Source organism: Eumetopias jubatus, unplaced genomic scaffold (assembly GCF_037043125.1).
Source record: "Eumetopias jubatus isolate StellerSeaLion01/CBP00866 unplaced genomic scaffold, mEumJub1_p1.0 scaffold_14, whole genome shotgun sequence".
NCBI lineage: Eukaryota > Metazoa > Chordata > Mammalia > Carnivora > Otariidae > Eumetopias > Eumetopias jubatus.
Genome location: NW_028274820.1, coordinates 25,310,985 through 25,333,780, shown reverse-complemented (window position 1 = coordinate 25,333,780; position 22,796 = coordinate 25,310,985). Strand labels below are relative to the sequence as shown.

The 22,796-nt window shown below is 33.7% G+C and overlaps 1 protein-coding gene across 2 annotated transcripts in view; it reads left to right on the top strand.

Moving 5' to 3' along the window:
• The window catches only part of MAGI2 (membrane associated guanylate kinase, WW and PDZ domain containing 2), a 1,300,621-nt gene that overhangs the window by 80,148 nt on the left and 1,197,677 nt on the right, over positions 1-22,796 (top strand). The window lies entirely within an intron of this gene.

Below are 22,796 nucleotides of genomic sequence, written 5' to 3'. Positions count from 1 at the left end.
CACCATTATTAGAGAGCAGAAAGGAAGCAGAAGACAACATGAAAGAAGGGGGAAAGGTGTCCAAAGAAGGGAAAATTGTGAAGGACTTAAGTGATAAAGGGGTAGGAAGAAATTCTTTGAGAATAGACCAGAAAAGAGAAAGAATGAAAACTCACTGGAATCATGCAGCAATGTGGAGGTGTTGAGTACAAGATGGACAGCAGTACCTGAGACCTCACTGTGCTGCCCTGAACAGGCACAGCATCAGAGGTTTTGGAGCATCGCCCCACTGCAGGGGCTGTTTAAAGCTCTCGAGTCAGGACACATTTCACAGTGGTTTCATGCCTAACTCATGTTCAGAACACTTGGTTTTGTAAAATATAAAAATGTCCAGTGTAACATATAAGCATTATTCCCATAGATGGAGGCATAAATGTTTGGACACTGAAGGAGTTAATGTCCAGTACAGTTAGCTCTTGTCAAATTTTAAAACACATTAGACAGTATGTTTTTCTCTATAGAATATGTTTTTCCAAGCATTCGTATTTTGCAGATAGTAAAGTCACTTAGTAAATACTTATTGAAATAATTTGCTAACTGCATGAATAATATACATTGTGATAAAACACAAAAAGACCTTGATGTTCTTCCAGTTTGAAGGAAATATTAATTTGATGGTTAGAGAATATGTAGAAAAATTAATGTCAATATGTTACTTTCTTGACAGTATTTCCTGTGTAGCCTTATGGATGTAAGTGAAATTATCCTTCCATTTTAATGGGGTCCTTGTCAGACAATGAAATAGGGTAGCTCTTAAATTTCTTTCTGTGTTGAAAATGAACTCGCAGTACTCTAAAATATAGCCACTTATTAACTATATGACTTTGGGCAAATCACTTATTCCCTCCCACCCCAGGATCTCAATATCCTGATCTGAAAAATGGCTCAATTCTACCTCATAGAAGTTTTATAAGGATTGGAGGAGTTAATATTGGGAAACAGATAAACAAGTGACCGCTACATAGTCAGGGTTGTATACATCTTTGCTATTATTAAAACTTGGGTTAATTTCTAAATGAACTTTTCGTGTTGATGTTGTCTCTTATCTCCAGATAATTATAATCAAAGTTTAGTTACTCCACTTAGCTTTTATAATAGCCCGAGCAGCATGCAGTAAATCAAAACCCTTTTCCATATTTACAACACATCTGGCTAAGACAGAAATCATGGGATGGCTTGACCCCCAAAATTTGAGAATCGAGAAAGAGCAGCATCTGTCTTCTCCATCTGTTTAACCAAGATTTCTTAATTATCTGTAAAAACATCTCTAGTCTAAATCATTCACTGTTCATTTTAATGAACTGTATTTTGTGACATACATCCGAAGCTTGCGCATTCACTAAGATTATCGACTGATGATGTTTTCCATGAGGATAAGGAAGGCTAAAAATGAGCTATATCTTACGCACGTGCACTATTATTTTGATGAGAATGATTAAAGCTGTTACTCCTGGAGCTTTTTGTTGTATCTGTTACTTCCTATTTTTGTCGTAGACTCTTATTTTTCCAAAATCAAGTCACTGTCACTAATTATTCCCTCCAGTGATGCTTGTCTGCTGCTGATGTTCTGAAGCAATTGATGTTGATGTTACATTGGTTCAAATTATACTTTCGCTTGCCCTTGAAGCTTTTTGGCTGTCCATCTTGTGCTTGATTGCGTTCCTCACCCCATTATGTAGCAGCTGTTTTAACATTTTTTTTTTATTTTTCATTTGCTTCACTTGCTGAAATGTTAGAACTTGGCTTCATTGCCAGTATTTTAATAGTGTTCAGAAGTCTCATTATTGATTTTGATATTGATGCTGTTTGATAATGGGTGGCAATGAATCTTGTCCCCAAGCTGAAAATGCTTTTAAAAATGAATCTAAATCTCTTGCCATTAGAGCTCCTTGGGAGACCATCACTTCACAAGCTGGCTGGGTATTGTGAAGCTGGAGGCTTGTTGTGCTATAATTTTTCACATTTCCTATTGTGGAGCTGAATCATGTACATTTTTCTTCTGTTTGGTAGCATGACATATCTGTGATAATTTAATAGTTGAAAGATTTCATTTATAATTTTGTTTGGGAGGATCAGAGTAATTCCCATTTCACAGACCAAACCTAATATATCTGACTTTTAAAATATGTAGTTGTTAGTTATTAAAAAGCATATTTTTATGAGGAGGAAACATAAAACATAAAACTTAGAAAAAGATTTTTTTATATTAGAAAAAATGTTCTTTCCCTAAGCCCCTGTAGTACTTTATTTTACTTCTCATAATCTTTCTCTCATGTGTGACTCTTCCCTTCTAGTAGACTCTATGAAACAGAGACCTAGGTTCTCAGTAATCTTGACATTTCCCAAAGCACATACCCAGTAAGAAATGGTGAATAAGTATTTAGTGGTTTTTTTCTTGTTGATTATATGTATTATATAATATATAATGTACATATTACATATATATATATATAGTATATTAACATATGCAATTAATGCCCATTCACCTGTAGCTTGCTAATTTAAAATATGTGAGAATTATGCCAAAAGTATACTTTGGATCAACAATGATAAAAGGTTTTCTAGGTAAACTAATAATATATTAGCCTATTTAAGAGAATAATTTTGACAGAATAATTTAAACCAATAATATGATTGCTATGCATCAATTTTCTCCAGTCATGTAAAGCATATATCCAATAGGAACATTGCTTGGAAATAGTATTAAATTAATTTGAGGGAAGAAAATATTTATTTCAAATTTTTAAAATACCTGTAATTCCAGCCTATTTTCTGAAATATTCTATAACTTTATAGCTCAAACCTCTCAATTATTCAGACTGGCCTCCTCCCATATATCATGAATCCCTATGCATGTTGCTTTTATGCCACTCTGGAGTCCTCATTGCTTGTTGTAGCTTATGTGGTATTCAGTTAAGCCCATCTCAATGATCAAACCAATGTAAATTAGACCTGTCTGGCTTACCTCACAAGCTTATCATGAAAGTAAAATGAGCAAATGAGCTTAAAAATATACTGTGAGAGATAAATGTGCCATATATATTTGGGCTTTGCTATTAGAGTTCATGAGGGATAAACTAAACAATAAGACTATTTTCATGCGATGATAAACTATTCTTTGTATCTCATTCCTTTGGGTTTTATTTTTGGTTGTCTAACTATACATACACAGTAGGAAGGGTGTTCTTCTGAAGGCTGTGCCCAGTTCTGCACTCAGAAGTTATCAACAGTTACAAACTAGTTACATGGCTTGCTAGATGAGCAATCAGTTAAGCCCCTGATGGTAGAGTGAGGTTTGCACTCAGTGTACAATCTAGCTACCTTACCCCCAGATTTCTTTCTGATAAGACTTCAAATTGTGCAGTTCATTTAATAATACTGAATGAAATTATACTCAATGCACATGCATTTAGCTTTCCTTAAATCACATTTTGTTTGGTTTTATTAAGGTATAATTGACAAATGAAATTATAAGATATATAAAGTCTAGATGATGATTTGATTACATAGTGAAAAGATTCCCCCATTGTGTTAATTAATATGTCCATCAGCTCACATATTTACCTTTTCATTTTCTGTGAGGGCATTTAAGTTCTACCTTCTTAGCAAATTTTATACAATACGGTGTTATCAACTATAGTCACCATGTTATACATTAGATTTTCAGACCTTATTCATCTTATAACTGAAAGTTTGTACCCTTTTACCAAACTCTCCCTGTTTTTCCCACTTCCAGCCCCTGGAAACCACTCTTACACTCTTTCTATGAGTTTGACTTTAAAAAATTAAAATAAAGATATTTTTAGATTCCATATATAAGTGATACCGTGCCATATTTATCTTTCTCTGTCTGACTTATTTCACTAAGCATAATACCCTCAAGGTTCATCCTTGTTGTCACAAATTACAGAATTTCCTTCTTTTTTAAGGCTTAATAATATTCCATTGTGTGGGGCTATATATCACATTTTTTGGTTTATTTTTTAAAAGATTTTCTTATTTATTTTTATTTTTTATTTTAAGTAGGCTCCATGTCCAATGTGGGGCTTGAACTCACAATCCTGAGATCTAGAGTCATATGCTCTACTGAGCCATCCAGGTGCCCCTGTATCTATCACATCTTCTTTGTTCATTTATCCCTTGACAGGCATTTAGGTTATTTCCATACCTTAGCTATTGTGAATAATGCAGTTATTAACATGGGGGTGCAGGTATCTCTTTGAGATAATGATTTTGTTTCTTTTTGGTATATTCTTAGAATAAGCTTGCTGAATTATATGGTAGTTCTCTTTTTAATTTAGTTTTCCATAGTGACTGTACCGGTTTACATTCCCACTAACAGCTTACAAGGCCTCCCTTTTTTCTACATCCTTGCCAGCATTTGTTGTATCTTGTCTTTTTGATAATAACCATTTTAACAGGTATAAGGTATAAGGTGCTATCTCGTTGTGGTTTTGTGGTTTTGATTTGTATTTCCCTGGTGATTAGTGGTATTGGGCACCTTTTCCTGTGCCTGTAGGCCATTTGTATGTCATCTTTGGAAAACTCTCTATTTGGGTTCTTTGCCTATTTTTAATTAGGTTATTTAGTTCTATGTTATTGAATATTAATCCCTGTTGGATATGTGGTTTGCATTTCAGAAATTTTATTTTTATTTACCAATAATTCCAAAAGCAAGAGAGCTATCAGCTATTTAAAATTTAGTTGTTTCTTTTTAATAATCTGTTAAGAAAGTATGGACCATATAGATAGGCAATTTGGAAAGTGGGGTTATTTAGAAGCATTAGAGGCTTCGGCAAGAAGGAATAAGGCAAAGAAAAGGGAACCAACTTTCACTGAGTGCCTATTCCCTGCACGTGGACATTTGGTGAGTGTTTTGCATATAACAGAGGGACAACATAGTGACACTGGGCCACCAGAATGCAATAATGACGCTATTGAGCACCAGAAGGGCAGATGAGAGTATAAAAAGGGAGCTTGAAAAGATCAAGGGAAATCTTTCCTAATGCCACAATTTTGCCTAGGGTAAGTCTCCTGAGTTTTGATAGTATGGACTCTCCTTGCCCATAAAGAAATGTTTTCCCAATCTATTTATTTTTAGTTTCTATAATATTGTGATAAAAATTAGCATTTCTTCTTTCAACACCATATCCAAATTCAGTCTGCTTCCCCAAAGTTCCCATTATAATATTATTTGTGTTTTGCATGAAACATAAAATATGCACATTTCTATGCACTTACTGTGTTAGTTTTCTAGTGCTACCAAATAAATACTAAAAGCCAGATGGTTTAAATATGGATTTGTTGTCTCAATTCTGGAGCTAGGATTCCAAAATCAAGGTATTAGTAGAGCAATGCTCCCTCTGAAGGCCCTCAGGAAAGATCTGTTCCAGGCCTCTCTCTTAGTTTCTGGTAGCCTCAGGTGTTCCTTAACTTGTAGGTGGCTGTGTCCCTATGTCTTTTCCCATCATCTTCCCCCATCCGTGTTTATTTCTGTGTCCAAGGGGCCCTTTTTATAAAGATACCAGTCATATTGGATTAAGTCCCACTGTAATGTTCTGATGTTAACTTGATTACCTCTGTGAAGACCCAATTTCCAAATAAAGTCACATTCTGAGTTACTGGGGGGTTAGGTTTCAACATATTTTTGGAGGGGCACAGTTCAACCCATAACACTTACATATTGTCCTATAGAACTAAATGGTATTGTTTGAGGTGTGTGTGTGTATGTGTGTACTATAATCATATTCTGTTTTAGCACCTTGCTTTTTTTTTTAACTCAATGGTGTGTTATGAAGAAATTTCCAGTTAGTACCTGCAGCTCTGACTTGTTCTTTTTGGCTGGCACATAATATTAATAACATGGCATGCTGTTAACAATAAGAAGTTTCGCTACTGATGGAATTTATTTCCCCAAATTTATTGAGGTACACCTGACAAACAAAAATTGTATATATTTAATTTGTACATACATGTTGTCTGCATACATGATGGAAGTTTTGAAATTTTGATATTTTTCACTTTTACAAGGAATGCCACAACATTTTTATGACCTACGTTCTTGTTCACATTGTAAGCCTTTCAGTAGAGTAGATTTCAAGGACTAGAATTGTTAGGTCATAGTCAATGCACATTCTACATTCGAATGCTTATTATCAAATTGCCCTCCAATCTGTCAGGCCAATATTACTTCCACTGGCAGTATGAATGTATTATTTATGTTTTCAGTAATACTTGAGATTAACAAATCAAAAATTTTAAATTGGCGTGGTTTTCAATGAAAAATAGTTTGATATTTAAATTTTACATTTGTTTACTTATTCATCTGTTATTCAGCTACCAATTAAAAGTGGAGATATTTTTCTTTGGGGAATAAAATTTGTTCAGATGTGAAATAATCATGATAGCTAACATTGAGTGCTTGTTTTGTACCAGATATTGTTCTAAACACTTTATATTAATTGAATACTTAATTCTCACACTTTAATGCAAATTTAATGAGACAATTCCTCTTACATATAATTATTTTTAACAGATACTTTGACATCAAATTATAAGACATTTAAAAGATGGGTTTAAATTATAGTTAGATACATACACAGACAGGTAGAGAGATAATAGAAAGAAAAGTGATTCTTTGTGGACAAGGAAATAAAGCAAATATGGAAATCATGGAATATCAAAATAAAACTAGTTACCTTGGAACCGATTTCACTTTCAGTGTACATTTCATGTAACTTATATTTTTACAAGTTTTGATATGCCCCCAAACATTTATTAAATACTTAACATTATAGTATATAGGCATTAATGTTAATGAAATATTGTTTTTAATGATTTCAAGAGTCATAGATAATGATTAATGTCTTTTCTTAACTCAAAACCTGCTTTTGCATATAAGACAGTTTCCTCTTATCCTTTCATGAACACTAATTTATTTATTCTTCAAAACAATCCTGAAAGGTAAATAAGACAAATTTATTATTTCCATTTTTGGAGTAAAAAAAATGAAAGACTGACTAAATATTTTGTGCAAGGTTACACAACTAGATCGTGTCAAATAACTCAAATGTAGATGTTCTGACTCAAAATCTGTGATACTTTCTGCTACAAAACGTTACCTCTTCATCAAAGTACTAGAAATTATGTCCTCTATGGTACTTACTCATCATGGAATATTTTAAGTAGTAGTTGAGTAGTAACTTTTTTCTTAATAATTAAAAACAAAACAGCACTATGGAATAATAATTAACTACAATTTATGATGTAGTAGAAAACTTAAAATCTATTTCACCGGTATTCTTTCCTATATCTATCCAAAGGTGGCTTTAGGAAAATTGCTCATCCTCTCTAGATTTGTGTTTTTATCCATGGAATGTAGGAGCAGACAATTTCTAAGTTCCTTCACATTTGAACATGTGATTCCATGATCATTAGTTATCCTGGAATGTACTTAGCAATTTTCAGAAGGGGAGAACAGGATTCTATTGGTAGAACAGAAAAAAATCATGTTACTGTTTCTTCTTCTGCCTTGCCCACTTGATTTCTCCTTCTTTGAGTCTTTGTTAATAATGAGCAACTCCAATATTTTAATTAACCTTTACTCAATGATGAAAATTGTACACATAAAAACAAGATGTCTTCAATGTAGTATGAGAATTATTTCCTTGGTAATAATCTTAGTTGGTATCACTCAAAAAAAAAAAAAGCAAATGTAATGTCAACATTACAACCCAGATTGCTCACTTTATTGTTACAGATAGGATCAATAATGAATGATAATATTTCAGTTGCTAACTCAGCAGTTAACCATAACTTACTTACTTCTTTGAATAAAAAGTAATTTAATCTTAAATGAAGTGCTATTTATCATTCACTTGTGGCAGATATAGATTTAAGCTCTTCAATTTCTTCGGTCAGACACTTGATTTTTGAAGCATTTCTCAATTCTCCCAGAGCAGGAAATTTTCTGAATTTGATATAAAATGACTTTAATTAGCTTGAAGACTTTAGAGAATGATAGGAATCTGTATTTAGTCATAGTCAAAGTGAAAGGAAGGGACTGTCCAGAGTAGTAGTGAAGAATCCCTGAGGAGAGACCAGATGGTGAGTGAGCCAGGAACTACTGAAAATTGGGTATCTTAATGTATTTCTTCATACATTAAAAAAGAAACCTCCATAACCATTTATTCATTGATTCAACAACTATACATTGAGTGCCTCCTACATGCAGTCAGTGTTCGAGGCATTGAGCTGTATCAATGAACATAATCGCTAAAAACCACTGTCATCATGGAGCTTACTTTCTCTATCTTATGCTTTAAGTCTATTCTGTTTTAAGTCCGGTCTATTCTATTATGTATTCAACAATTGTCATCTATAACTTTCCAGTGGATCAGTTTGAAATACCTTCCTGTCATCCCAGTACCAAGCTTTGTCATTTTTACATTTCTTCCTGCCAGACCCCTCTAGGTTAGGTACCTGATTCATCAGTTATCTCCTGGCTTGGTTTCATTCCTTGAATTCTATCATAATCTTCCCTTTAGAATCATACTTCTGTGAAGTGAAACACTAACAAACTCCAGTTTTGACAGGATTTGGACCCTGTCCCCCTACGCTCGCATACATTGGTTTGCTAATCTCTCACAATTCTACCAAGAGGGAAACACTATAGGTTAAGTACATGGTAGTAGAATCAGACAATGTAGGTTCTGACCATAAAGTTAGATCTCAGGGTTTTATCTATAAAATAGTATAATTATAGGAGCTACATCTTAGGGTGGTACTTCCGTGTACTTGTCTACTCACTGAAGGTTCCAAAATATTAAGACACAGTTGTTTATAATTTTGTTTTGGAGACTTGTCACGGACATTAATAAGTAGAATAATAGACTAGAAAATCGTAGATGAATAGACACAATGCAATGGGATTTTAGAAGAAAAGAAGATTACTCTGTCTAGAATGACCAGACAAGACTTCATGGAAAAATTGGAATGTCATTAGACATTGATGAATTTTGATAAAAGCATGATGTTTCTAATTTTTTGATTTCTCACTCGTGTTTATTCATTAGCTGGACAACAGTATGTACACTTTTTGGAAGTGATTAAAGCCCTGGAAACATTGTTTTAAGAGTGTTAAAAATTGACCATTGGTCAAGTAATTTAGTTTTGATTTTGGTCATTATCTATAATTACACTTCAGAAGTGAAAAGTAATAAAGTTTGAGGGGGAAGAAGAAGTCTTGTATTTCTGTCTTACAGATGTTTCTGCTGACATATCATGCCTTCTAATCTGAAGCAACAATGTGGGGATTAGCTTAATACTCTTCAGGCAGAAGCAAAGCAGAGCCAAGGTTCTTTATTCAATTTTTCTGTAAGATGCGTACATTAAAGAGAGCTAATGCACCTCACCAAAATGAGCAAATGAATTATTTCTGAACAGGACTTGGCTCATTGTTTCTAGTCCTGCCAAAAGAATTTTTATTTCAAGTGTTAATTGATTCTTTTCCTTATTGTAATTGATTGAACCACTGTAGTATTTATTGATATAAATGTAATGATTCAAAATGACTAAGACATGAATCCTTTTTTATAAGTGTAAATTGCATTAAGAGGAATCAAATGCTTTCCAAAGGGGCATATTAGGTTTTCCAATTTCCATTAATTGACACAAAGAATGTATAGGTGTTTCATTGATCCTTAGTAAAATGTAATTAGATTATCTAATGTGGTAAGGTCTCCATTGCTTACAAAAATAAAGGCACGATGTAGTGAGCAAACTCTGACATTGTGGCAAAACAATTAACAACTTGGGGCGCCTGGGTGGCTCAGTCGTTAAGCATCAGCCTTCGGCTCGGGTCATGATCCCAGGGTCCTGGGATCAAGCCCCAGATAAGGCTCTCTGCTCAGCGGGAAGCCCACTTCTCCCTCTCCCACTCCCCCTCCTTGTGTTCCCTCTCTCGCTGTGTCTCTCTGTCAAATAAATAAATAAAATCTTTAAAAAAAAACAATTAACAACTATTTGTAATGTGGATATATTATCCAATTTCTTTTTGTAGATATATACACTAAAATGTTTAGGGATTCTTGTCAAAAAATAAACACTAAAAGACACAAATGTAAATATCTAAGTTAGATGCAAATTGCTGTTATCACTTCTATCCCTGTTTAATTATATCATGATCACCACGAAAAAGAATGATTTATCTTAATATGCACTTTTTTATGAGACTAAAAGCCTAAGTATCGCTGCAGAGAAATAGGCATGATATGTGAATATAAAGAAATACAAAAAAATGATAGGATATACTAAACTTACTATTGAGTTTTTCTCTTGGAATGCGAGTAGGGAGTGGAGCTAGGGATGAAGGAAAACCTCAAATATACCTGTGATATTTTCTGATGTTTATTTATAAGATAAAACAAATATGACTAGCTATTAATTCTGAGTAGTGGGTGATATTTTTATATTCTTCTCAATATTATGAACATCTTGTGTGTGTGCATGTGTGCATGTTCCACATGCAACAACTGAAAAACAAAAACCAAACTGTTGTCTCATTCTTTATCACATCTCATAGGTTTTCAATTTTATATTGTGCTGGGAGTTGTACAAGTCTAGGAAAATAGCTTTGGGATCAAGGTATAATATATACAAATTTCAATGCCTGCTGTTGTCTTTATTTATCCCAGTAGCATTTTGGCAGCCTTTCTATATTCCATATGACAGGCTTTTATACCAACTTCAACCAGAATGCCTGACTGGACAGAGAATGTATAGATGAGGAAAAGTATTCCTTGGTTAGAGAATCCAGACTAAGTTGACTTGTTTCATCAGAGGTGGTGCTATTAATAAAACAAAACAAAACAAAAAGCCCTCCCCCAAAACTAGAAAGATCTGCCTGAAGAACAGTATGTGGAAATGGAGTAAAGAAGGCAGGGTTAGGCCCATGAGTAGAATTGTCAAACATTTTGAGAAAGAATGTTGTCATTTATACCCACTGAGACTTCACAAGAAGTTATTCTCTGAGTTTGAGGTGTTTATCTAAAACCAGCTTATCAAACTCCTCTCCTGAAGTGCAGGTGCTATAATTTACAGTAGAAATGCTCAGAAAGGAGAATCAGAATTATACCTGGTTAAATATTTTGTAATTCACTTTTAAATTTGCTATTTTTAGAGTGTGTTCTGTTCACATGTGTATGCTTTTTTCTCATCTTTTGGTCAAGAATGATCTTAAAAATCTGTAATCTTCACAGATAAACACCCACAATGGTTGCAGAGATAGTGATGATGTGATGATGGTGTAGCACCTTCTGTTTTGTTGCTTAGGTGACTTATGGATTTTAAAATAGGCATTCAAAAAGTGAAGTTTTAGCACTCTTTAAATCCAAGCATAAGCAGGAATGATATCTTCTCCCCCCATCATTTGATAGAAATGAATTCAAAGACTTTTTTCCCTAAAAAGTGGCACTTGCTCACTCATGTTGTAAAAGATGTCATCAATCTGCCGTAAATCAAGACTATGCTACAAATCTGTATCATCTGAATCCTGCCTGGGTGAGGTTGTTCTGAAACATCCACTAAGGGAGTTGGTGGTTACCAAGGCAGCTGTGAGGAAAGAGTGGTAGCATCTGCTCATGAGTGCACTTGACCCTGGAGATACTACCAATTGGGAAATGTTAAATAAAAATACGAAGTAAGAATCAGAGAAGAGGAAATAGTCATTAAAAAAGAAAGGGATAGCAGAAGATTAAAATGTGAATAAAACAGAAGAAAAATGAAATGTAACATACTGAAGATAGAAACATTAGTTTTTTAAAAAAAATCAGTAACAAAGCAGGTGATATCCAAAATAAAAGAAACAAAAATATAAAACCAATAAATTAAAAAATTAAATATATGAAAATTAGGCTGATATAGCATTAATAATTGAATTAGGAAATATGACAATGAAAATATGATGAAATAATAGGTTAAAAATACAATAACATATTGTTTTCCTTGAAAACACTCAGCAATTACAAAGATTAATTATGTTGGAAAAAGACCATATAAGACAAGAAAATCTCAAGATGCAAATAATAGTAGGTAAATTCAATCAGAAGTTATATAGAAGGCAAATTCTATGTTAGTGATTAAAAACTAGCATATATCACAGCAGTGAAAAATTCTCATGCAATGCTGAGATAACCTATTATAAGAACCAGGAATTTCTCTTAATGAAAACAGGAAAACCAAAATAGTGAAGAATGAGAAAGAGAACAACAATAATGACAACATAAAGAAACACAACTATAGAGATGCAAATTGTGTGAATCCTGAATAAACATTTCCATGGCTATGCTTCCCTTCTTGCAAAAATTTCTCTGAAATCAAGAACTTGGGCACCCAAATTCCTCCTGTAGCCTTATGTGAAGATAAAGCAATCAACACTTCTTCTGGTTTCTTAGGAAATCTTGTACTTCTCATCTGGTTCCATGCTTTTCTAGGACCTATTTTGGTATTGTATTATTACTATAATGGATATACCCCTGATTGGCCAGGCTTCATCAAAATTCATACCCATTTCTAGTAACAAAGGCTCATAGAGCCCAGAAACCCCAAGGGTATGGAATTATCACCACACCTTGACCTAAGCTCCAGTCTGTCATAGTGGAGTCTCCTAAGAACTGGTAGCCAGATAAAAAAGCGTCACTGAAATTCTTTGAATCAGGAGAGGCAGAAGATTCCATGGAAGCAACTGGGCCTTTACAATATGACTGAACAATATATGGTGTTTAGACCAGAATTTCTCAAAATGAAGGCTGAGAGTCATTTGTATCATAATCAGGTGTTTAAAGGATAAGTTGTACAGCAAGAAAAACACTGTAGCAAAATAGAGACCACACACTAGAATTAGACACAGGGAATGCAAACTGTAAGTGGTAGCGGAAATACAAGTGAAAGTTTTGGACTCTCACAGTCATGAATTGCTGGAGTCTAAATCAACTATAACTAGATTTTCAAAGAGTGGAAGATACCTGAAATGAAACCTACAGTTACAGCTGGGTTGCGTTTTAGAGTCCCATCTGGAATCGCTTGCACTAAATTAGCAAAATTCAGCTGCACCTTGATTAAATTATGTTCCTATTGCAAAGCCTTACTATGTGTGGATAGATTTGGAATTTTTTCCCCCTGACTTTTCTTGGCTTACATGATTTTTGAAAGTAATTAGAAGTCCTTATTCAACAATAAAGTGCTATAAAAACCCTGCCAGGAAACTAGATGAATCAAACTGATTAGCATATTTTATTGAGCATATATTTTGTTCCAGCTATTGTGCTAAGCACATACAGATGGTTTTATTTATTGCTTACCATGGTCCTAAAAAGTCCCTTTCCATGGCAATCACATTTTTACAGATGGGAAACCAAGGTTTAGACATACTGACTTAACTAACCATGATCACAAAACATCATAGGTGAAAAAGTTCAGTTTCAAATTCAGGTCTTTCTGGTGCCAAAAGCCCTTGGTGCTTTTAACTTTATATTATCCTGCCTGGTCAACTCTGTTCTTCCCATCCCCCAAGTCACTCAAATTTCTTTAGAATTATCTTACTATTTAAAGGTAGTAAAATTAAAAATCAGCAACATTAAGCTACATTAAGATTCTCTTCTTGAGTAGGATTTCCCACTGATTAAATCTATACCAGCAATATAGGCTTCTTAGAAGAATTGGTCAGTGTCAAATAGTTAAGTATCATTTATAGCCCATTCATTTAATTAATAAATTTCCACATACCATAGTCCATTCTTGATAGTAACAGCAGCACTGTTATTGTACCTCCTAATCTTAGAGTTCTTATAAAGGGTGGGGAAGTAGAAAGAAGAGGGATTTGTTTTGTAGTTTTCTTGAACTACCAAGATCACTTAATTTTTAATGTATGAGACTCTCAGCCTTCCTAGCAGGCTGTGTTTAAAGCCAAGTTCATCTGTACTAGAATGAGAGAATTCTTTTAATGTTCAGGTTAAACCTGAGTAAGTTTGGAAAGTCGTTTCTGTAAGTGGACAGAGGAAAATCTAAAAATGCAGTTTTGTGGACTGCCATCTTTAGTAAAGATATTTGTATGAAAAAGATCCCTGTTGGCATACTGGGCATAAATTATTGGGTTGTGTGTGCTTACACAAGATTACAATAAATCTTATGAAGAAATTCTATTTCAGTAGTTATATGACAGAAAAGGAAAACTTAGAAACAGTGAATCTGGAAAGTAATAGGAATTTTTAATTTAATTAATTAAAAAATTTTGAGATGTAGATTCATATACTGTTATAAATAAATACAAGGATTCCTTGTTCACTTCACCCAATTTCCTTCAGTGATAATATTTTGAAAAGCTGCCGTACAATATCAAACCCAGATACTGACACTGGTACAATCTACTGATTTTATTAAAATTTTTCCAATTTTACTTGGATTCTTTTCAATATCACATGATATTGAGTTCAATACAATTTTATCACCTAATTTGGTTTTAAATCCACCACCATAGTGAAAGTACTGAACCATAAGAATCTGTCCTGTTGCTCTGTTACGGCCTAACCATGTTGCTCCTGCCCCCCGCCCCGTCTCTAACCCTTAGCAATTCAACCACTAATTCATCTTCTATTTCTAAAATTTTGACTCTTTAAAAATGTTATATAAATGAAATTATACAGGGTGTCACATTTTGGGATTGGCTCAGGGAATTCAAACAAGTTGCTGCTGGTGTCAATAGTTTTTTACTTTTATTGCTGAGTAGTATCCTGTGGAAAGTACATTACACTACAGTTATTTTAACATTCACCCATTGAATGACATCTGTGATGATTTTAGGTTTTGGCTAGTACAAATAAAATGTATGGAATAAATGCATAAATATTCACTTACAGGTTTTTTGTGTGAACATAAATTATTATTCTTCTGGAATAAATGCCCCAAAGGGCAAAGGCTGGGTTATGTAGTTATTTCAGGTTTAGTTTTATAAGAAAATGCCCAACTGTTTTCTAGACTGGCTGAGCTGTACATTTTCACATCCCTTCAGCAATGTGTAATTGATCTAATTTCTCCACATCCTTTCCACCGTGTAGTTTTGTCACCATTTTTTAATTTTAGCTATTCTGATAGGTATATAGTGAGAGCTCACTGTCATTTTATTTTGTGTAATCCTGATAGCTAATGATACTGAACATCTTTTCACGTGCTTACTTGCCATCTGCATTTCTTTTTTGGTGAAGTGGATGTTCATGTCTTTTTCTCATATTTTAATTAGATTGTTTTTTCACTGTTGAATTTTGAGAGTTCTTTATGTAATCTAAGTACTGTTCCTTTTAAGATATGTGGTTTGCAACTCTTTCTCCAAGTATGTAGATTGTCTTTTCATCCTCTTCACATGGACTTTCTCAGAGCAAAGGTTTTAAATTTTGATCAGATCTAATTTATATATATTTTTTCTTTTATGGATTATGTATTTGGTTTCAAGTCTAAGAGCTCTCTGCCCTAAGATTTTCTCCTATATTTTCTAGAAGTTTTTTCCCCCAGTCTTCTTGAAATATAATTGACATACAACATTGTGTAAATTTAAGGTGTACAATGTAATGGTTTGATATGTATATATATTGCAAAATAATTACTATAAAAAGGTTAGTTAACATATCCATCACTAAACATGATTATCTTTTTTTATGCATGTGGTGAGAACTTTTAAGATTTTACTCTTTTTCAACTTTCAAGTAAATAATACAGTATTATTAACTATAGTTACCAGGTTGTACAGTAGATCCTCAGAATGTGTACATCTTATAACTGAAAGATTGTATCCTATGACCATCTTCACCCATTTTCCAAATTCACCCACCCCTGGCAACCATCTACTCTTCATCTCTATGAGTTCAGTTTTCTTCTATTTCACAGGTAAGTGGGAGATCATATAGTGTTTGTCTTTCTCTGTCTGACTTATTTCACTATGTTAGCAGACTGTGGACGGTCTTTCAATCTTTTAGTTTAGCTGGAAGTTACCCTTTGGAGGTCTTGAACATGGGTCATGTCAGCTGTCATTCCAATGGCAGTTTAATTTAAGAGTCCTTACAGTGTGATTATGGTCTGCTTGGTTTATCTGGTGCCATTGAAGCTCTTACTGGTTCATGTTGCTGCTGCCGAGGGAGCAAAAGGAGTTTCCCCAGATTGGGCCTCGAGGTATCTCTCAGTGGAAAGGGAAGTGTAGTGGGAACCTCTTACCAGAGGCTTCTGCATTCCCAGCTACTCCCTGATGTCTTTGGGTAGTTGAGGAGATATTTCAGACCCTTGGGGACAAAGTTTCCTGGCCTGGGTTGCTTACTGTTGGTGTGTTCCTTTTTCCTCTTCTGCATGTCGGTTCTCAGTAAGACTTGGATTCAATATTTTGAAACCTTCTATCTCCAAACTGCTTCATATATTGCAACTCCTAATTTCAGAAATATAGCACTCCTATTTGCCTGAGTGTAGACCTTTTAACTACCTAGCACAAATTATGATGTCTTGGAAAAGTCAGACAACATTCAGAATATTTTATAAAGGTAAAACTGATGCTGAAAGATTGGGGTTGATTTGGATTAAAATAGATTTTAGCCAAAAAATCCATTTATTTATAATTATATAACAATAGAAAATTCCTTGTTTAATTAAATGTACAATGTGCTTGGTTTTCATACTTGTATGTGTGTCTATCAAAGGGTATTAGATGGGAGGAGAGGAAGAAAAAGTAAAATGACAATAGCAGAAAGATGTTTTTGTAAATGAAATTTTTTATGTAGGAGCCTCATGGCTCAGATTAAGAATGCACTTCTTTTAAACATGCATCCATTAATTTCAAATACCCAACATATTTTCAAGTCGGATCTAGTGTCATACATATTAACATCTTGAACAAAGTAGAATGGACTCAACTTGAAATAGGTATGTAAGCATTTAATAAGAGATCTAGCTTAATAACATTATTTGCATAATTTTTATGATTTGGAAGTGTTTTCATGCACATGATCAATATCAAAAATATGTGGGAGACAAGGAAGTTGTTAATAGATTTATTCTTACAGGTTAAAACAATATAACTCAAAGAGGTTAGATGGCTTATCTAATATTTCTAAGCTAGTAAATGGCAATGGTGGGGACATATACTTCGGTCTCATTTTAGACTTGTGGGAAGTGATGGGACCCCCTTTCTTAAAGATTGTTTTGAGTCAAAATAGTTGACATGTGCCATTTTGTACAGAGACAGAAGGACATGACTTAATTACTTCCATTGCTCCTTTGCAGATTCTCTACTTTATGCATTTAACTTTCCTAACAATTTACTAAAAATACTGAGGGCTTCTTTGACCTTGTTTTTTAAACCTAAAGTTAAAATAAAGCACAGGCAGTCTTAGGAGAAAACATTAAAGTGATGGCACTTATTTTTGTTTGCTTATTTTTATTTTCTCATAGATCAAATAGTTTTCTTGATAGGCAAACAATTTTCTGAGAGTCAGCATAACTGTAGCCAGGTTTTAAATGCTGTTTCTCAGAGGGCAGCTAACTGCTGTGTGCCCTGCATAAGATGCCTGGTTCAGTGGGCAAAAGTTGCACAATGTCACTTCGAAGATAAAGTTATATCTCCCAGGATGCATTGTTAACAAGCCTGATGTGATATAGTGTTGGTGTGTTGACTTTTTCTTTAGTTGTGCTTCAACTTTGAGTCCTTTGGGTTATTCTTTACTAATCTGAAGAAATCACAGCTTCTGGCTATTCTGTACTGTTTGAATAGTTAAACAAGCCTGACTGTCAGATTTCCAATACTGAAAGGATCTACAAAATGAGTGAAGTGACCTTGGGCATTATTTTTAATACCCATTGTAATCGTCTCTAGGTTTTTAAACTTGAGGGTTATAGACAGAGTTGGACATTTAAACGTGGGAATTTCTTTTATGGCTGAAAGGCAAAATTGGAATTTGCTAGACGCTCCTTCCCTTAATTTTGAACCTAGTGGAATGAGTATTATTCATTGATTTAAAGAGTAATCTCTCTAATAGAGTAAGACCCAGTGGCAAAATCTCACAGTGATGTGGTGTGTATCTAGTTCTGTATTCAGTCATGCTGTGGATTATAACATAGCTTTCTTAAAACACAGGACACATTGTTTATCTCTTTCATTGTACAAATAAAGATCCTCTCTGATTTATCTTTGTTTCTGTTAATGCCAGTATTATAATCAGGTTTTTCTATACTTCAGAAAGTGTTTAAGGTAGTATCACTTTGTTTTAAATATTGGTTGTTTTTCTTTTACTTTATTTTTAAGGGTCAATACACTGTAAAGGCTTTGGAAATGGAGACGTTTCTTATATCAATGTGGCTTTTCATAAAATTAGTCGATGTGCATAAGAAATGTTTTGAGTTTTTGTTTGCTTTTCATTTCAAAATAATTTTCTGTATTTCTTACTTCCTTAATGTTTACATTGTAGAGAATAAACTCTGCACTGGTAATGACTTGCTGAAGATAGATGCACTTCCACTCTTATTAGTCATGATTGCTGATGTAGATTATTGTGGGAGCTGAGAGATTTGTAACACAGCAGGTTACTTATTAGCAATTCTGGAATGAAAATCATTGCAATCTAGTGATTGTTTTAAGTTCTAACTGACTCTATAATGCACGTAATATTTTAAATTCCTAGATACTCTATGTATTTCTGTTTCATGAATTAAAAACATGCTCAAATAACCCATTCTACATATTAGTATCATAAACTCTTCTGAATACTACTGTCTAAATACAACAGACAACACAAAATTACAAACTTTAAGCAAAATGGTCATTACAAATATATGTGTAGGTTTTTTATTTCTGATAATTTCTTAGGATCCCCTCTGCAGCATCACCTTGCATAAACAATTTAATTTTTAAAAAGACATATATTTATTAGTTTCTATATAAGCATGGTCATATATGTATAAACTCAGAATATTGCTTATAAGAATCAGAAAATGTTGGGGTGCCTAGGTAGCACCAACGGTTAAACGGCTGCCTTAGGCTCTGGTTGTGATCCCAGGGTCCTGGGATCCAGCCTTGGATCAGGCTCCCTGCTTCAGGCTTCCCTGCTCAGCAGGGAGCCTGCTTCTCCCTCTCCCTCTGCCTCTGCGCCTGCTCATGGGCACTCTGTCTCTCAAATAAATGAATAAAATCTTAAAAAAAAAAGAATCAGAAAATGTTAATCTCTCAAATGTGTTACTTTAGTGTTTTTCAAAATGAGTTAATCCTATTTATAGTGTCTTAAAATGTTTATATATCTAACAATTGTTTTTCTGTCAGATAAGCAAAAAAATAGGACATTAATTACCAGATGTTTTTGTTTTTGATAAGCACAGTGATTGTTTCATTTAAAGAAATACATATATTTGATATGGGAAAAACAAAAAAGCCATGGAACTGACAGATAAGTTGTGTGAAAGCCACAATTATCTGGATTGCCTTTTGAGTAAGCCACTTAGTCATATCTGACCGAAGAAATAAATGTCTCTCCATCATTTTTTTAAATTTTATTTTATTATGTTATGTTAATCATCATACATTACATAATTAGTTTTTGATGTAGTGTTCCATGATTCATTGTTTGCGTATAACACTCAGTGCTCTGTGGGGGATGGGAGGGATGGGGTGGCTGGGTGATGGACATTGGGGAGGGTATGTGCTATGGTGAGCGCTGTGAACTGTGTAAGACTGAGGAATCACAGACCTGTGCCTCTCTCCATCACTTTTGATTGGGGGTTCTAATTGTGTTCTGTCCAGTGACAATAAGCCTGTTTCTTTAAATGTAGATACAATTACAAATGTATACCCCTTAATCACTACTAGAAAGTAAGGGAAACCATAAACTGGTGGTTAAAAGGCCACAGAGATCAATAGAGAAAGTTTGCACACTTTAGTGATTTTTCCTTAATTTTCTTATTCCTCTTGTTATTTTTGCAGTTCCTTTCTCTTGGAACACACTTTGAGTCTCTGAGTATCCATTTCCTCAACTTTAAAAAGGAGGTATTAAAAGAACCTACCTCATAGGGTGAATGAAAGCATGAAATAAGTTAATGTATGTAAAAGTGCTCAGCATACTAAGCACTAATCCTGGCATACTGAAAGGGTTTAACAAAATTGCTTTGTTGGCATTATTATATAATTTGCAAGACTCTGCTCACAATTCTAGAATTTATTCAAAATCCTAAAACTCAGCTACTGTGTGTAGCTTATGTATTGTAAACTGGGTTCTAGAAACTGAACTTCCATTAAATCTAAGCATTTAACTTGTATCTCAATCTCATCTGCTTGAATAAAGTTCTCTTAGATCTGAAGCTAATGATTACTGTACCTTCTTTGTAATAATGTTTCTTTCAACTATACCTGATGCGGAGAATAGTTTAGCCCCCCAGTAATAGCTCTATGGGAACAGGGCTCCCAGGATGAGTAGTGTGTGGGCAACCAGATTGTAAGCTCCATCTATCCCCTTATACCACATGGAAATGGCTTAAGTAGAGGCTAAGCATCTCCTTATTGAAGAGATTTCTGAATGGCTGGAAGCTTGGGCTGTATGACCTCTAGGAGACCTTCCCACCAGTTTATGACCACTCTGTAGTAGATTCAGGGAACCCAGGGGTTTTACAAAGCTGTGTTCTGGAGTCCACCAACAGAATATTTCAAAGTGATTTCTGCTTGACTGACCACCATTTACAAAATTACCACTCAGTTAGGTTTTCCCCAAATCAAGCAAAGCTGCTTGTATATGCTTCAAGTCATCCATGTCTAACTTTGCAAAACTGTCATTCTGAGCTTTGTGAAGAATTTATGAAAATTCAAAGATTTATTTTGGCAGTCCTGTAAGCATGAAGGGTTGCTAAATGTGTTCTTTGCTAAAAAGATAGTGATGCTTCACCTGTTCTCTAGCAATAGGTACATTCTTTTTATCTTTAATTTATATATGGCTTTATCTTATAGCCTCTAGTGCTGCAAGAAAAGTAGTCAACATTTCTGAAAAGGAGGGCTTCATTTCAATTAAAAAACTTAACTAATTATTGTGATTTTGATTTGAATAAATTAATAATTTTAATCTACTCCCATATGCCCTCTGACCACACAAGGTTGAATCACTGAGAACAGTGAAATAGTTATTTTTTTTAAAGATTTTATTTATTTATTTGAGAGAGAGATAGCGAGAGAGAGCATGAGCAGGGAGGAGAGGGAGAAGCATGTTCCCTGCTGATCAGGGAGCCCAACGTGGGGCTCGGTCCCAGGACCCTGAGATCATGACCTGAGCTGAAGACAGACGCTTAACTGACTGAGCCACCCCAGGCACCCCAATAGTTGATATTTTTAATCACTCACCACAGTGCATGGCACTTTAACATATTGAAACCACAAGAAGAAAGATTTAATGTGCGTGTCAATCCATAAGTGCTTTGACTTTTGTGAATAATGCACAGCACAGACTGATCTTTGTTCCTAAGGAACTGTCCATCTTTCACACTGAAGTGCTTTTAAAGTTTGGAAATATTCCATGAATTGTAATAATTTTGTATATTTTCACAATACTAGAGTTTAATTTGATGTTTTAAACATTTTAATTAAAAAACTATTTCAACTTAAACTGATACGTTCTGACATAATAATTCATCTATAGTAGTTATGGAATTATGCTTAAAATAGTCTGTTCCCTTTATAAGTTTTCTCATGCATGGATAAATACTAAGTAAATTATTCAATTTTTATTCCAAGCATTTTTTTTTTTTTTTTATTGAGAATCCCTACATGTTAGGAAATGGTAAATTTGAAATCACTGTGTTGGTACAATTCTGCAGTGACTTCTGTTATACCTAATTGTAAGTAATTAAAGCTTGTGAAGAGAGAATTTTAATTTTAAGTAAATTTTAACAGATGTATAACAAGGCAAACCAGAGCTACTACTTAGAATATGCTGATTCATTATAAATCCTGGTTACCTCAGTTTAGTCTGAATCCTTTAACTCTATAAAATCTTAAAATGTCACATATATATTTTATATATATATAAAATGTTAGATAATTCTTTAACATCAACTGTACAACTCATTTTCCATTTTTATATTAGAGTATATTATTTATCTGCTTTATACAACATTTTTTAGTTTTAGAATCAAACTCATTGTTTTATTTTTAAGTCTTATGTTCATCTTTATGTATATGGGAATATTCCATAATAAAAGTTACCTAATATAGTTGTTTCATGAAATAAAATCAGTTAATTCTACAATAATATTCTATTAATTTTTAAAGGAGCTGTTTAAATTTTGTTTGTCCACTTGTTTTATACAATCAACTCACCAAAGGAACACAGATCTTCCTTCTTTTGAAGGAGTCTTTCTGAGCCACACATTTTATTTTATTTTATTTTATTTTATTTTTTACACACATTTTAAATATGGAAATATTTAATAGTAATTTCTCAGTAACAGATCAAAGTATTTAGAACTTAATAGAAAGACAAAGAGAAATGGTTCTTATCTGAATTCAAAATTTCAGTAGGAAAAATGATTGTGTTTAATCCTTATCTTTGAATCTCCCTCAAAATTAATCCTGTCAATTTATTTTTCATGTAGCCCATCTTCTTAAATATTTGTTTAAGCCTTTGTCATTCAAAAATTCAAAGGAAGATGTATGCCAAAAGTTCTTTCCCTTAATCCCTTACTTTTCTTTCTTTCTTTCT